The 14,433-nt window shown below is 39.6% G+C and overlaps 1 long non-coding RNA gene across 1 annotated transcript; it reads left to right on the top strand.

The window, feature by feature from the left end:
- Positions 1-8,655: 8,655 nt before the first annotated feature.
- On the top strand, positions 8,656-13,153 carry LOC116785042. The gene is made up of 3 exons (XR_004356358.1): positions 8,656-8,788; positions 8,957-9,079; positions 12,763-13,153. It is a non-coding gene; the product is annotated as an uncharacterized LOC116785042 (long non-coding RNA).
- Positions 13,154-14,433: the final 1,280 nt, after the last annotated feature.

The following is a 14,433-nucleotide window of genomic DNA, read 5'->3' as shown; positions in this document are numbered from 1 at the left end:
AATTACACATGGCTCTAGACTAGGTGAGATGAATCCCGTCCAGTATAACTGAAGTGTTCATAGCTGGCCAATGACTGCAGACATTCTATTAAGTACAAGAACTTTGCTCCTGCATTTCCAGATAGAGACAAGGGTTACTACTTCAAAATCTCGTCTCACCCTAAAATGACTATTAATAGCATTTTTCAGTCTTACTTAGAATTGGCCTCATTGCACCAGCTGCTATACAAACAAGATCTGACTGAAAACTTCTCAAATACTCTGAATGAAACAAGGAATATGAAAAGGTAAGGAGAAGGATTGGGTATAAACTGATACAGTATGAGCAGCAGCAGCATGGTCATTTCAGTTAAGTGTACGTTTTATAGAATAACAGAATGATTTGGGTTTGAAGGGACCTTTATGATCATCTAGTCCATCTAGCCCATCTCATAGTCTAGAGGTGGGCAGGGACATCTTCCACTAGACCAGGTTGCTCAAACCCCCACCCAACTTAACCTTGAACACTTCCAGGGATGGGGCATCCACAACTTCTCTGGGGAACCTGTTGCACTATCTCCCCACCCTCACAGTAAAAAATTTCTTCCTTATCTTCAATTTAAATCTATCCTCTTTCAATTTAAACTATTGCCTTCTGTCCTGACCCTAGAGGCCTCAATATAAAGTTGAGGCTTGTTAATCTTTCTTTTAAGCTCTCTTTAATATTAAAAGGTCACAATAATGGCTTCCCAGAATCTTCTCATTTTCAGGCTAAACAATCCCAGCTCTCTCAGGCTTTCCTCATAGGAAAGGTGCTCCAGCCCTCTGACCATCTTCATTGCCCTTCTCTGGACCCCCTCAAAGAGGTTTGCATCTATCTTGTACCAATGATCAAATTTTGAAATCTTTGTCTATTCATTCTTTCATGATTGTCCAATACTATACAGTAGTACATACACAATTTCATCCTAAAACAGATAGGCCATGATGCCTACCAGGCATAATACCATGATGCATAAACAGGCATGCCATGATTAAGATATTTTCTTGAGGACTTCAGACAGCCACTGGAAGTTAGGCAGGATGAATGAAGTCTGCTCTGACTAAAGGAAAATTTTCTTATTCATTCTTATATTCATTCTATGTTGCAATATAAAAGCATATAAAAACAACATGAGCAATGTGTTTTCCTTTACAGTCTCTCACACTAGCCTTAAATATGATTTCCTCCACAGTGACTTCTCAAAGGCATTGGGCAATCTGGATATAATTCATTTGACTTGTATTTTGCAGGGTCATATTCTCCCATGTTAGTGCTTTGCCATAAAGGGACTTGAATGAAGAGCATCCCAGAACACAGGCAGATTCTGAAGGAATTTTTTTTCAAAGTAGTAAGCTGGTTGCTTATTATGGCCTACTATGTGGAACATAGTCAAAAGGTACAATCTGAGCGTCTAGCCTCAGTTAAATGGAGAGGGGACTTGTTTCATGGTCAAATACTTAGACTCCCTGGAACAATTTGTTTGATTCCTGGAAGAGCTGACTTGGATGCTGAGATTTCCAAGGTTCCACTGGATGCCGTGGTACTTGCTGTGGGAGCAGCTTCAGCCTGCTAGCCAAAAAAATTAAAAACCTGAAGTCCTCTTACTTGTGGTAAATTTTACACACTGTGGCAGGTTTCACATGACTCCAATGAGTCATGATCTATGGCCAAACCAGTCCTTGTAGTCAGTGGTACAAAATATGTCATTGTGGTTATTTGGTTATTTCTGTCATTCCAGCTGTAGCTGTAGGTAAAAGTCCTTGGTGATTAGTCATAAAATACGCCTTAAAATGGCCTGGGATAAAAAAAAAGTTTTGAAGTGATGCAACATTCAAAGGTATTGGTACAAAGTGTCCCATAAACTTTATATGGGTTTTAGCTCAGGCCCTGCAGGAACATACTTTACTAAGAGGGCAGGAAAAGTCGACAGTCAGGAGGTGATTGTCATCTTTACATAAACCTCACGTCTGACTGCTGGGAGTAGGAATTCCAGCTGGGAATGTTCAAGCCACTGTCTGTGTTGAAGTTATGTCATCAATAATGTAACTCTTGGCTGGAGTAATTTCAAATAATAAAAGTTTCTGTAGTTTGTAAAACTGGGTTTTGAATATATAGAAGGCAGTTCAATATCTCAGCATTGCTCTCTAAACATCATCTTTCACTCTAAAACAGTGTTAAGGGCCAAATTCTCTGTGTGGATTCAATCCAGACTCTGAAATTGAAGTTTTAAGTTCTGCACAGGATTGATAGCCATCTAAATACACTGGTCATGAGTAGTGAACAGTTTAATTCACACACAACCCTGCAAGGAGTGGCAATCGACCAGCCAGAACATTTCATTTGTTTCTTTTTTTATAAATGTCAGGAGGGTTATTGGGGAATTTTATTAGAAAGGCAGCTGGAAGAAGAAATACATCAGGTGAAATTAAAAAGAGCAGAATGAGGCTTAATAATGTCTCATAATTCATAGTAAAGTTTAAACCAAGCAGAGAAGCAACATGTGATAAGTCTCAGAGTCACTTGTGGAAAAAACCAAAAGCCAAAGAAAGCACAAAAGTGTGCTCTTCCTGCCCTGTAGGAGCAGCAGCATCCTGAAACTGTCACTTCCTTGGGGTTCTTGTGCTCAGCTACCAGAGCAGCTGCAGTATATATAACTTTCTGTTACAGGCAAATGTAACACACTGTGACTAATAGTCTGTTGCACAGTGACTTTGGAGAGGTGAGATTTATTGTATTATTCTCCTATGGGATACAGCCTTCCTAATTCAAGTTATGGATGTAAAGGAAGTAGTGCTAGGGCATGGGCATGAATGATGGAATTCAGAAATCCACCCTTCTCGTTTGTTGGCAGGACTCTGGCACATTTTCAGACAGTTAGTGGTCTTTCAGTCTTGTTTCAGGCACTGGATGCACCAGAAACCCTTCCAGTAGGTGAGTTGTAATTTCAGTGGGGAGAGGAAAAGTGAGAGACTTTAATGGCATGGGTATGGCTACATTGTGCTATGTTGCTTTGGAGCTGAAGACAGGCTCTTGCCATGCTCAGTTTATTAGCTTGGGTCTTTTCTTAGATGCTTAAACAAGCGCAGAGGTTCTAGATCTCTCTAGAAGTGCTCTAAGTATTCAGATTTCTAGATATGGGGAATTTGCAGCGTTATGTTTGGAATTCAGCATTTCACTGAGTACCCATTTGGATAAGGCAGCAAGGTCCACACTTTGATTTGTTACAACTGAGAAGCACCACGGGGTGTCTGCAATTCCTTCCACCCCTCTACAATCATGTAGTGTTTCCAGCAGCAACCTACATACAGTGATCTGATAACATCAATGTGCTCTTAACAGCAGTGATATTATTTAATGACTTATTAAGTATTCCCAGCAAAAAAGAACATGTTCAACAAAATAATGTCTTTTCTTTGAATTAATTATTACAATAAAGCTGAAGATTTTGTTAACTCAGAGCAAATTACTTAAACAAACTCTATCAAGCAGACTAATATTTTAATTGAATAAGTAGTTCAAGGCAGAGAAAACCAGCAGTGCTTACATTTAGGGAGCCATGGTGCTACCATTTCTGAAACCTTCAGAGTCAAACTCACTTCTAACATATTTTATACTCTGCTTTTGACTTTTCTAAAGGTTCTCATAAGATTGAAGAATTTCTAATTTTAATATAGGAGGTGCAAATGTATATAACAGTTATTTCTTTTAAAATACTCTGTATGTTCTACCACCCACGGTAAACTTGTCTTGGCACCAAACACACCTCTGAGTTTGCTCAGCCTTAATACCACTTTGCATCATTCCTTGAGCATCACTTTACATGGATTTGCAGCCCACATTTATTAACAGTTACCCATTTGGGCCCCCTTTATCAGCAGCAACAACTGAAATCATCTGGCTTAGACTTCTCTTTAGCAGCAGCAGTCCTTCTTGTCAAACCAGTGGATTGGGAAGTGTTCCTCCCCATATGGAAGCCATACAGCATCCATATATACAGCAGGCTTTCGCTGATGTTACTGGGATTTGAAGAATGGTGTTGATCCTTATTTGTAAGGCACTAAATAAGATATTTCAAATCTTGCAGGAAAATATTTCCACGGAGCCATTCTGTGATCCAGTTCTTCTTGTGATATCCTTGAATTCATCCATGGGAATCACTCACACCTTGTGGAGCACAGCACCCAAGCCAAGGAAAAGTCTTATACCACTTCTTTCGCATACAACAGCTATGGGAGCTTGAAAGAGGCAGAGGCAGTGTTGAAGATCTCTATTAGCTGCTTGATGCTTCATAACTCATTGTCTCACCCCTTAGGACTCAAAGTGTTGTCCCTATACCTGCTGGAAAATAGCAGCATTTATCATTCCAAGACATGACAGTAGCAGCAGTGGCAGATGGGCATACAGTATCCAGCATGTCTATAGGTCTTTGAGAAAAGTACAATAAGAAATCTTCTGAGGCTGTTTAGTTAATACAGTTTAGGTATCGATGAGTGAAAACAAATCAAAGAGAGAGGAAATTAAATTCATGGGACAGATATTTGTCACACTACTTAATACAGTGCTAGATGCTTCCATGATAAAGACAGATTGATTTTTAACTCACATATTCAAAGAAGTGTTGTGCATTCATGCTGTTTGGGGTATATTGAATTGCCAACCTTTCACAGCCTTCCAGGCTAACCTTGAGGCAGCCCTGAGATAGGAAGGAGTAGGCATAAAGTAATTCAAGCTGCTCGTTCTTGAGCACACAGAAAAAGCCCTTGATTCACTTTTTTAGTATCATTAGATGCTGAGACCACAATCAGGAGTGGACACTTTCTATATTCAGACAAAAAACAGAAGGTAAGCAGGACAGTAATCAGAAATCTCTAACCTATTCCACATCTGGGTGAGATTAAAAGAGAATGTGCTGAGATGTGTTTTTGTTTCCTCCTTAGGAAAAATACCCCATTACAAACGAAAAAGCTATTCATCTTCTGCACGTTGGCTAAAAGTCATGTCAATTAAAGCAATAACAGCTTTAATCAGACCTACCTTTCTAGGTCTTCTCATTTGAATCTAACTGCAGAGAAGTTAAGGCTATGAAACAACCGTCTGAGCTATGAAACAACAGTCTGAGTTATGAAAAATGTCTTTACAGGACATTTTAGGAGAAAAATCCAAAACTTTAGCTCTGTCTTGCGGCCCTCTACTCTGAGACACAAACCCTCTGGTGATCCAACTACTCAAGCTGTCTCACAGGGGAAAGCAAGAGGAAACCTTGTCAGCTATTATTGATTATTAATTCATTATCATATTTTATTGTAGCCTTCCTGTTCTGTGACAGAAAAGCTGTGTCAAGCAATTTATAGGTCTTTTGAACTTCCAGGTTAAAATGACAGTGGCTATTAAATAGTGAGCTGTTATAAAAGAAGCTAAGGCCCCATAAAAGGAGTAAAATGGGATGAAAGGTGTCTCCAGAGATCTTCATCTCATCTCCCACAGACTTACACTAGTCCACTGGTTTCTGATTAATAGCTCATTAGGGGGTGGGGTAAATTTCTAAGAGGAGAGAAAAATGTCTATTAAAGTGGCATGACCTGCTAAAAACAGCAGATATAATCTCCTTCTTCTAAGGACAGTAAACAAACATTTGGTGATGAATCAGTATGGTCATTAAGCATTGACCTTAACTATCTTTATACTGATAATCCACCATTATGTGAGGTGAAATTTGAGAGATCTTGAGCTTTCCATCAAAAGTTATCAGTCTTCCAAGAAATGTTCTGGGCCAGATTAAATAAATCACCTTTTATTCCTTTGCATATGCATGTCTGGGGGAAAAAATATTAAAGTTGTTGGTACCTTTCATGTAATTTAGATATTTAAGTAAACATCATTTAAGAATATTCAACACATTACATTCCATCAGCTGCATGGATGCAAAGGAGATATTTGCAGAATTAGTTTTTTGGGAAAAAGATGTGGTACTTTACTTCATTTTTAAAAGGGAGAGATATAAGGGGTTTTGTTGAGTTGGGTTTTTTTTGCTTGGGTTTTTTTTTATGTTAAAATACAAAGCTGAATATTTGTAGTATTTTTCTTTTTTCATGTGTGTTCAAAAAAAAAGAGAGATGGAGTAACTCTTTTTTACTTAGTTTAAATTCATTAATAATTTCAGCTCAGCTGCACCTGCATTTTTGAAAAATCAACCACTTTTTGCAAAACTTCTTCTTATAATCAAATATATCAGCTCAAAAATACAGTGTCAAGCTGTCTGAAAGTATTCACTCCTTAAAGACAGTGGATGTGCAACTAAGTTTATAGAATTATAGCCTAAGAAAGGGAGGAAGACTGAGTCTCACTCTAAATCAGACATCTGAAGCATTCATAAAACTTACGTATTATGTGAATTCTAGAGCAGACAAGTAATCTAGTTCTATTTTATATGGTCCACTGATAAATTCAGTAGAATTCTCAAAGAAGTATTGGTCATACATACTCAAAGAGAAGTATATGGGAGATGTGGAGGATGACTGTATGCAATGGCCAATTTCTGAGGCCTGTTTTAGCCTTCTTTGCAACCAGCCCTTTCCATGAACTGTGGAAATGTCCATGAGGACCATTGTGCTCACCCAAACAGAGATCTTTGGATTCCCAGGCCCTCTCAAGGACACAGTAGTCCTCTTTGCCCCATTTCTTCTCCTCTCTCACTCATCAGACACAACTGACAATGTCTTTCTGTTGCTCATGTGAGAGCATAAAACAGTTTCATTTTTAACTTTCAACAAATATTTTCAAACAAACAAACAAAATTATGAGCATTTATAAGTGTTTTGAAGCAACTTCTCTTCTGTTAGTTTGTTCTCTTACACTTATGCATATTTTAAACATCCAGAACTTTCTCAAATACCATAACGAACCACCTCTTTTTTTCCTTCTGAAGCTTTCTTTGTGTGGCTTCGTTTGATGGCCCTGTTCTTGCACAGGCCAAGAGAGCAGAGGTAGATGAAATTCCACCCTACATGACTTTCCTAATTCTAGAGAATAGGTACTCTCTGAAAAGTACTTTTCAGTTTCTGCAGAAAGGTCTCTCTTACTTTTCCTGACTTTTTTTTTTTTTTGAACCTAGAAGAATTTTATTTCCTATTTCCCATTCAGAAATGTTCATCCACCCAAATTTGGTGTCCCATCAATTAAAGGCCATCAAGCTGTCTTGCTTGCAGATGTTACGGCAAGGGAACAAATTGTCCACATCATTTTTACTGGAATTGCAGGCCTGAATTCAGCAACTTGTTAAAGCAGTAATTGCAGCAATACTCAGAGTGGGTCTTTCTTTGTATTCGCTTTTATGTTTTTTTCTCCAGTCACTGCAGAATAGGATCTGTCCTAGTCAGCACCAACACAAGGCCCATCAGTGCTTTTGCTTCTCATCCTCTGCTTTATGCAGTGAGGGCTAGCAAAGACACTGCCTTCCCACAGCAGTTTCTATCCAAACATCTGATATTTTAGCCCTGCTGTTCACATCTCTGTGTGTTCATGTTTAAATGAAACCACTCTTCATCTTCCTTGATGGTGTCCTAGTTCTGTGTTGCTCACATCATTGTACCATATGTGCAATATGGATGTGTTATTCCTAGTATAGCAGTTAAACCCCATATGCTTCAGCCTGTGGGAAAGAAAATATTATATACACAGTCAACAGGCTATCTCTCATGTAAGAGTTTGTACAATGCATTAAAATGGATTTTCCAGTAAGACTCAATATTCATCATTCTTGAGTTAATCAAGCAAATTCTGCAACCATGCTTGAAACTCATTTATTTATTCCCTAAAAGTCAGGAGAAGTAAGTACCTCTACAATATGATGTCCACATAAATAGCAACCAGTACAAAAGAAGAAGTGAGGAGCACGTAAAACTCCAGCGTCGGGAGCTGCTGGCTCACAGGATTGGCTATGAAGTTTACTTTACTATATAGATATAGGGTTCTTTAATACCTCGAGATAGCATCAAGAGAATAAGTCGTGGACTTGTTCCCAAGGAATTGCTTAATTAATTTAGGGGAGTAAGGACACCGCACAAGCTAGACAAAAAATGTTTCACTGTGATTCAACATATACTATTAATCCACAACATTTAAGGCAAAATCCAACTAATTCCACAATGCTTAAATCAAGATTCAATCCAACAACAACACTTAAAGTTCAATCCCTCAAGCTCCAAACTACCCCACGCATCAAGAAAGGAAAGAGAAAGAAACAGAAGGATCAAGAAGAGAGAAGGAGAAAGAAAGAGAGATAGCTACCACTGAAGCCTTGTAAAAGACCAGTTCTCACTCAACCAGATAGCAGGGCCACGACACGAGGCAAACACATGCCCTTGGTTTTATCCACTCTGATCCCCATGGCCAACTCCCCCAGGCAGGGTCTCTGACCCACCAGCCACTCTGGGGTTCCAGGCCAGAGTGAGGGGTAGTGTTCTCACTGAATCTGTCAATCTGAGGCTGGGTTAGAGGCTGCAGGAGACTCGGTGTGTTATAGTTTTCCCAGGCTTTCTATGGCAGCTACTCCAGGGCTTCCCCATGTGGGTTCCAATGGCTGCCATGAGGGATATGATGCCACCCCACCTCTGTGAGGTTCAAACTATCCCTTCCCTCTCCACACACATACACACATACACACACACACAAAGTCCCCACAAGTTAGTTCTGACCCAGTAATAACTTATCTGGTGTCTAACAAAGCACACAAGAGGGAATGAGGAGAACATGGTCTCTACAGTCAATGTATGTCACCTTGTATTTTAGTGTTACCTATGTATGCCAACCTTCCGAAGGTTATTCTGCTCTTATATATTATGGCATTTAGTACAACCAAATAGTAGATGATGTAAGTCAATTCTGCAGTTCTTTACCTCTGGAATAAGGTTTAAGGCTAATTCTTTATTGTTCCAGAATCAAGCACTATGTAATGCAGAGATAACCTAGCGCCCTTCCTATGGAAAGAATATAAGTAATGAGACAACATTCCGTTAGGAAACTGTTGATATACACAATAGTGGACTGTGCTCTGTTCAGGTAAGCTCACGATGAATTACCCTTTTAAGAAGTTATCTTCTTAAGTAAAAGTTTAAGACTTCATTGTCTCCCAGGGTGAGATCTTAACTGCAGAGAGATTTTACAATGAAGTTGTGATTTCAATGTGTCTAAAATAACCACTATTTCCTGTATGCCTTGGGAGTACCCAGATGACCGCAAATTATTTAAATAATATGCAAAAGAACATTTGAGGATTTAAACTGTGACATCCATGTTCTCAGTAGAACCACATGGTGTATGTTTTCAAGACTTCTTCATTTACAGATTTTAGAAAGTACTCTAAAATATTATTATTAAAATTAGCACGGTGAAGTGGTTTTTTTAAGTGCCTGCTAGCTACTCAAAGATACCAGTGTCTGTTGTGATTTTTGGAACAACCAGCTGTCTCTCTTCTCCCTTGATGTGGTCCTCCTTACTTTTTTTCAAACATTTCTTAAGTATCTAAAAACAGTTAAAGCCATCAAAACCATTCAAACAAACCCAAAAAGAGAGGTAATTGCCTCAAGTTTGTGTCTTGTAAACACTAATATAGCACATTTTAATGTAAACCTTTTAGCATATCACTTTTGATCATTAATAACTCATGGAAGATGGAATAATAAAATCCATACCAAGTCCAATGCTATTTAACAGTCAGCAATGAGGAACATATATTCAAGCTCCAAGCTGGTCAAATTCACAGGACATTTCTCGCTGTCAGCCTTCCAGCTAGAAAACAGGCCCTGACATATTTTAGTTTGCACTTCTGAAATACAGTTTAATTTACCTCTGAGTCACTTGAAAAGTCTGATACACAGTGATAAGAAGAGAACCCAGTGCAAGACATGATGTATGAGTGTCTGCATAAATTCATCCATCATCCCCAGGAAGGGGAGGAAAGGGAAGGGAATAAGATAGCAGTACTGTCCTGGGGAGATCATCACTGAAGGGACAGCATCAGGAGCACTTGCACAGAATGACACGAGAAAGACCTCTGTCACTTATTCAGCTTTATACAGTTCAAAAAGCCTTTGCAGCTCTCACAGCCTCGCTTCAGACACATCAGACAATATTTGTTCCAAGCACTCTGTTGGAAGGAAAGACAGAATGGCTGTTGAAAATAGCTGAATAGCAAGTAAAGCAAAGGTGTCGATCTCCTCCCCCTCTATGACACCCAGACTTTTCACCAGACAATATGGTAAGAGAAAGGCTGAAATTTGTTTGGCTTAATCTGATGAATTGATGCATAGTTGTTGGTTTGGGGAAGTGGTTGTGCTTTACTTTTCCGATCACTGAAAACAAAGTGCAGATATATTTGTCAAGTTTTGATTTTACCATCAGTGATCATAAATCAACTAGTGATGTAGCACATTCTAGAGTTCTTTGGTACTTAGCAAGCTGTAGAAGTAGTGAATCATCCCAGCAAAAACACTATATTGTCAAAGTAGATCCACTCTGGTCAGCTCTGAGATCACAGTTCTGCACTTAATGAAGGGCCTGATCTCTTCGGAGGATGAGGCCAGATGGAGGCCACATGAGCCTGCCTTGACAGGGACTCTGGCCCAGATTCTGAAATCTGCATGCATATTAGAGAATTCTCCAGTGCCAAAGAAGGGATTTAAACCTTCAGTTTGAAAAATTCATATCTATCTCTTACATCTGCCAAACTCCTCAATTACCAAATTCACCTTTTTTTAATCTGGTTCCTCAGGTAGAAGACTTCCTTATGCTAACAGGAACAGTGAGGGAATGAGTGAGAACATACACACATGCATGCACACAGCCTTCAAAAGGCCCATTAACAGCAGACAGCATTTCAAGCTGTATGATAGTATAGTGCATTAAAATGCACTCCTAATACATTATTTGTTGTGTGACTGAGTAGAAACAGCATATGCAAATTGATTCTAAGCATGCTATGTAATTCCCATGTATATGAGCTGTGCAAATGGGAATTCAAGTTTGTTATGAGCACTGACGGAGACACAATCTCTGGTTGTTTCATTTTTTTCTAACTCTGAGTCATCAGTCTCACTGACTGATAATGAATTTGAATACCAGTCTGTATAATACCTTCTCATTCTCAATCATATACCCTCCTGTCATCATATCATTTCCCGGGAAATACAGCTGGAATCACATCTCTCAGTGATGAGGTGAGAGATTGTTTTTTCTGGAGGAGAAGGAAATATTTGTCACCTCAATAACTTAAAAATTGATGCTTTCAAGAACTGTCTGCATTACAGTGTCGTGGAGTTTGGGAGCATTGTATCACTTACCTGGTGAGTTTTTGTCTTCATGGCAACTGAGAATATGCCCATTAGGCTCAGAGAGGGCAATATGACATGAGTGAGTGAAGTGACACTGAGTGGCATGCAGCCGTGAAAAGCAAATGCACGTTGAATCATCCATTTGCAGGACCATGTTGTTCATTGATGCAATTTTCAGTGTGCTCTTAAAAAATTATGGTGGCTTAGAGGGGTCTCTTTCCCACCCTTCTCATTATTCTATTTTTTCCCCTCACACATTCTTTCAAGTGCCTTTATGAAATTATGGCCATAGAGACAATGTCTAGCCTAGAGTTGCCTGTGGGGGATGTGTGGTTTATTTGCTACTAGAAAAAGAATATTGAAAGTGGGATGACAGATCTACAGATCTCTTCTATGAATTCATCCTGAGTCTTCTGTAAAGTCAAAAAGATTCTCAAGTAACAAATCCAGGATGAATTTCCAAGTGATTGAAGTCTTAGGTTTAAGAAGCCGTGGAAGGATAATAAAAACTGTATGGACTGAGGCAGATGACTGAGTGGCATCTCTCTTTCTGCCTACATGCATCAGAAGAAATTTTCCTTGAGAGCAGCTTAACCCATGATTAATCCCACACAGCCTAATCAGGCCACCAGCACAGTTCACAACATTTCTGATAGGATGTGGTGCTTACAAATGGAGAAAAGCTGGCAACCTCAAAGGGAGAAGCCTCTAGCAGGAGAGCATGCCATGCAGAGTCAGGGGCACAGCTTCCCGTCGCTAAGCACAGCCTCCAATTGCCAGGCACAGCTTCCCACCACCAGTCACAGGCACAAACAACTTCTGCCTCCTAACCACTAGTGCACCTCTTCACCTTTTGAAGCTGCCTGCACACAGCAGAGAAGACAGTTTCCTCCATCTGCCTTTGATACACAACAGTGCACACTGATATCTGTATGAACACAGAGCAGCCTCGAGCTGACGGATAGGAAAACTCCCTGCAGGGTATCCTGATGTCTTCTCTGGAGTTCAGGAACCTCAGTTCAGGAGCTGACAGGCTTATTCATGATCTCTTTCAGACCCATCCAATTTTATACAGTAACCTTAGCAGTTAGGCAGCAAATGATCCAGGTTTCGGCCTCCCTCAGCCAGAGGTCAAGCTGCTTTTACTGGCTCCTCAGATCATCACTGAACAGTTAAGGATGCTCCACTCCTCCTGAAGGAGCTAAACTAAATGCTACTAAAGTTCAGTGGTTGCAACACTTATCCAGGTTACAGGAAATCCTAGCTATGGTACCTATTTATGAATTATTTGTGTACTATACAATGGATGGACAATTTAGGCACAAAGACCAAGATGCAGCCTCTTCTTTTCACTGTCCTAATCACCAGCACAGATGATGATGTACCTTCTACCTCTTATTTTCACATCCTCAGGCTGGGACAGGATGTATGATGAGAGTGATTCCTTGAGTAAGGGGCAGGATGGACAGACAGAAAGATGGATGGAGAACCAATAAGATCAGGGAAAGACCAGAGTGAAAAGCAAAGACTGAAAAACAGAAGAGAGACTTCTGAGGAGAATACCACTGATCAGGAGTTGGAAACAAGTTTCAGGTCACACGCAAACAGAGCACCAATTCTGAAGGGCAGGAAGTGATAATAACAGGAAGGAAGGAACGTGGAGAACTACTACAGGATTCGGGGACAAGAATTTAATAAGCAGAATCCAGAGAGAAGGTATGAGAACAGAAGTTAATGAGGAGAGTAGAGCAGTAGCACACCCTTCTTTCAAGAACTTACTAATTAATATCTTATTCCTCTGGTTTTGCTTTCTAACAAACTGAGACACATTGGCAAAAGTGTATGTCTCCATCGCCCTCTAGTGCCAGGTTCTCTTTGGAGATGTGCGGCAGTTGGGAGCCGTTGGCCACACTAGGAAGGAAGCAGGTCCGAAGAGCCCAAGCTTCTTGGAAACCTGAAAGGGATCAAAAGCAGGAAACTGGGAGATCTTTTTCCCTTTGTTATTAAAAATAAACATAGTAAATTGCATCCAAAAGTCTAAAGTAAAAGATAATTGAGCTCAAAGAGCCATGCACATGACCACTTAACTAAAAAATGTCAACAAGTAATTGTCCTTCAGTGTTGCTGACCTTACTTGACTTTGTGCTGGATAATATTCATGTTCATTTAGCATTACTTGCTTAGACATTGAACAGGATGTATGTAAGAGCTGGGGTCAAATAACAAGAAGAAAAAAAACTTTCCCACTCTGTTTATTCATTTATTTATTTTGGATGTGCAAGTTTATTCTTCTGGGCTTAAAGGTCAAATGAAGATACAAGAACATGGAAACTGGGTAGTGGAGGGAAGACTGTTTAAAACCCTTTTGATCTTCATTTGTCCACACTTTATTGATAAATTTTCTTATTATTTAGTTTTACTTGTACAAACTTAGTGCTGACTGGCAGGATACCGTGCATTCATGTAAAATATAGAAATATGTACTTTCAAAACTGATGTTTATGTATTTCAGGTAGAGATGTGGAAACTTTAAGGAATCCTCTCTACAGGGGATTTATTTCAACAGGTGCAAATTCCTGCTATTAAACCTATTGCTGAGATTTGGTTTAGTCTAATTTAGTCAAACCTCTGCTAAAACGCAGCAATTCTCAAAATGCCTTTAAAACTTGTAGCACAACCTGTTCCTTAAAGCTGTCTTCTCCCACCCAGATGTCTTACTTTGATTGCTTAACCCACTGCAGAGTTTCTCCACTTCTTCCCTGAATCAGCTTAAATTCAGACCTGAAAGTCCTTGGTCTCTAAAGGAAGTTGTAGAATACTTGCTGTTCTCTAGAACCAAAAAATTATTCAAAAACAAAAAGCTTGCAATTTTGACCTACTACATCAGAAGGACTCATCTGAAAACCAAGTAGTGTATGTGGCCACTCTACAGGACCAGAACCGATACCCACTGGAAGTAGAGACAAAACCCCAGAGCAGAGACACTGGTGAAAATTGTCCACTTGACTCCTGCATTCAAAACAGGTATGAAAACACATCAGTTGCTCACATCCCAAAGACCTTTAAACCTACCTCTGTGGCTGG

Source organism: Chiroxiphia lanceolata, chromosome 3 (genome assembly GCF_009829145.1).
Source record: "Chiroxiphia lanceolata isolate bChiLan1 chromosome 3, bChiLan1.pri, whole genome shotgun sequence".
NCBI classification, from domain to species: Eukaryota; Metazoa; Chordata; class Aves; order Passeriformes; family Pipridae; genus Chiroxiphia; species Chiroxiphia lanceolata.
Note: the sequence above shows the minus strand (reverse complement) of the source record. Positions and strands in the feature narration are given on the sequence as shown.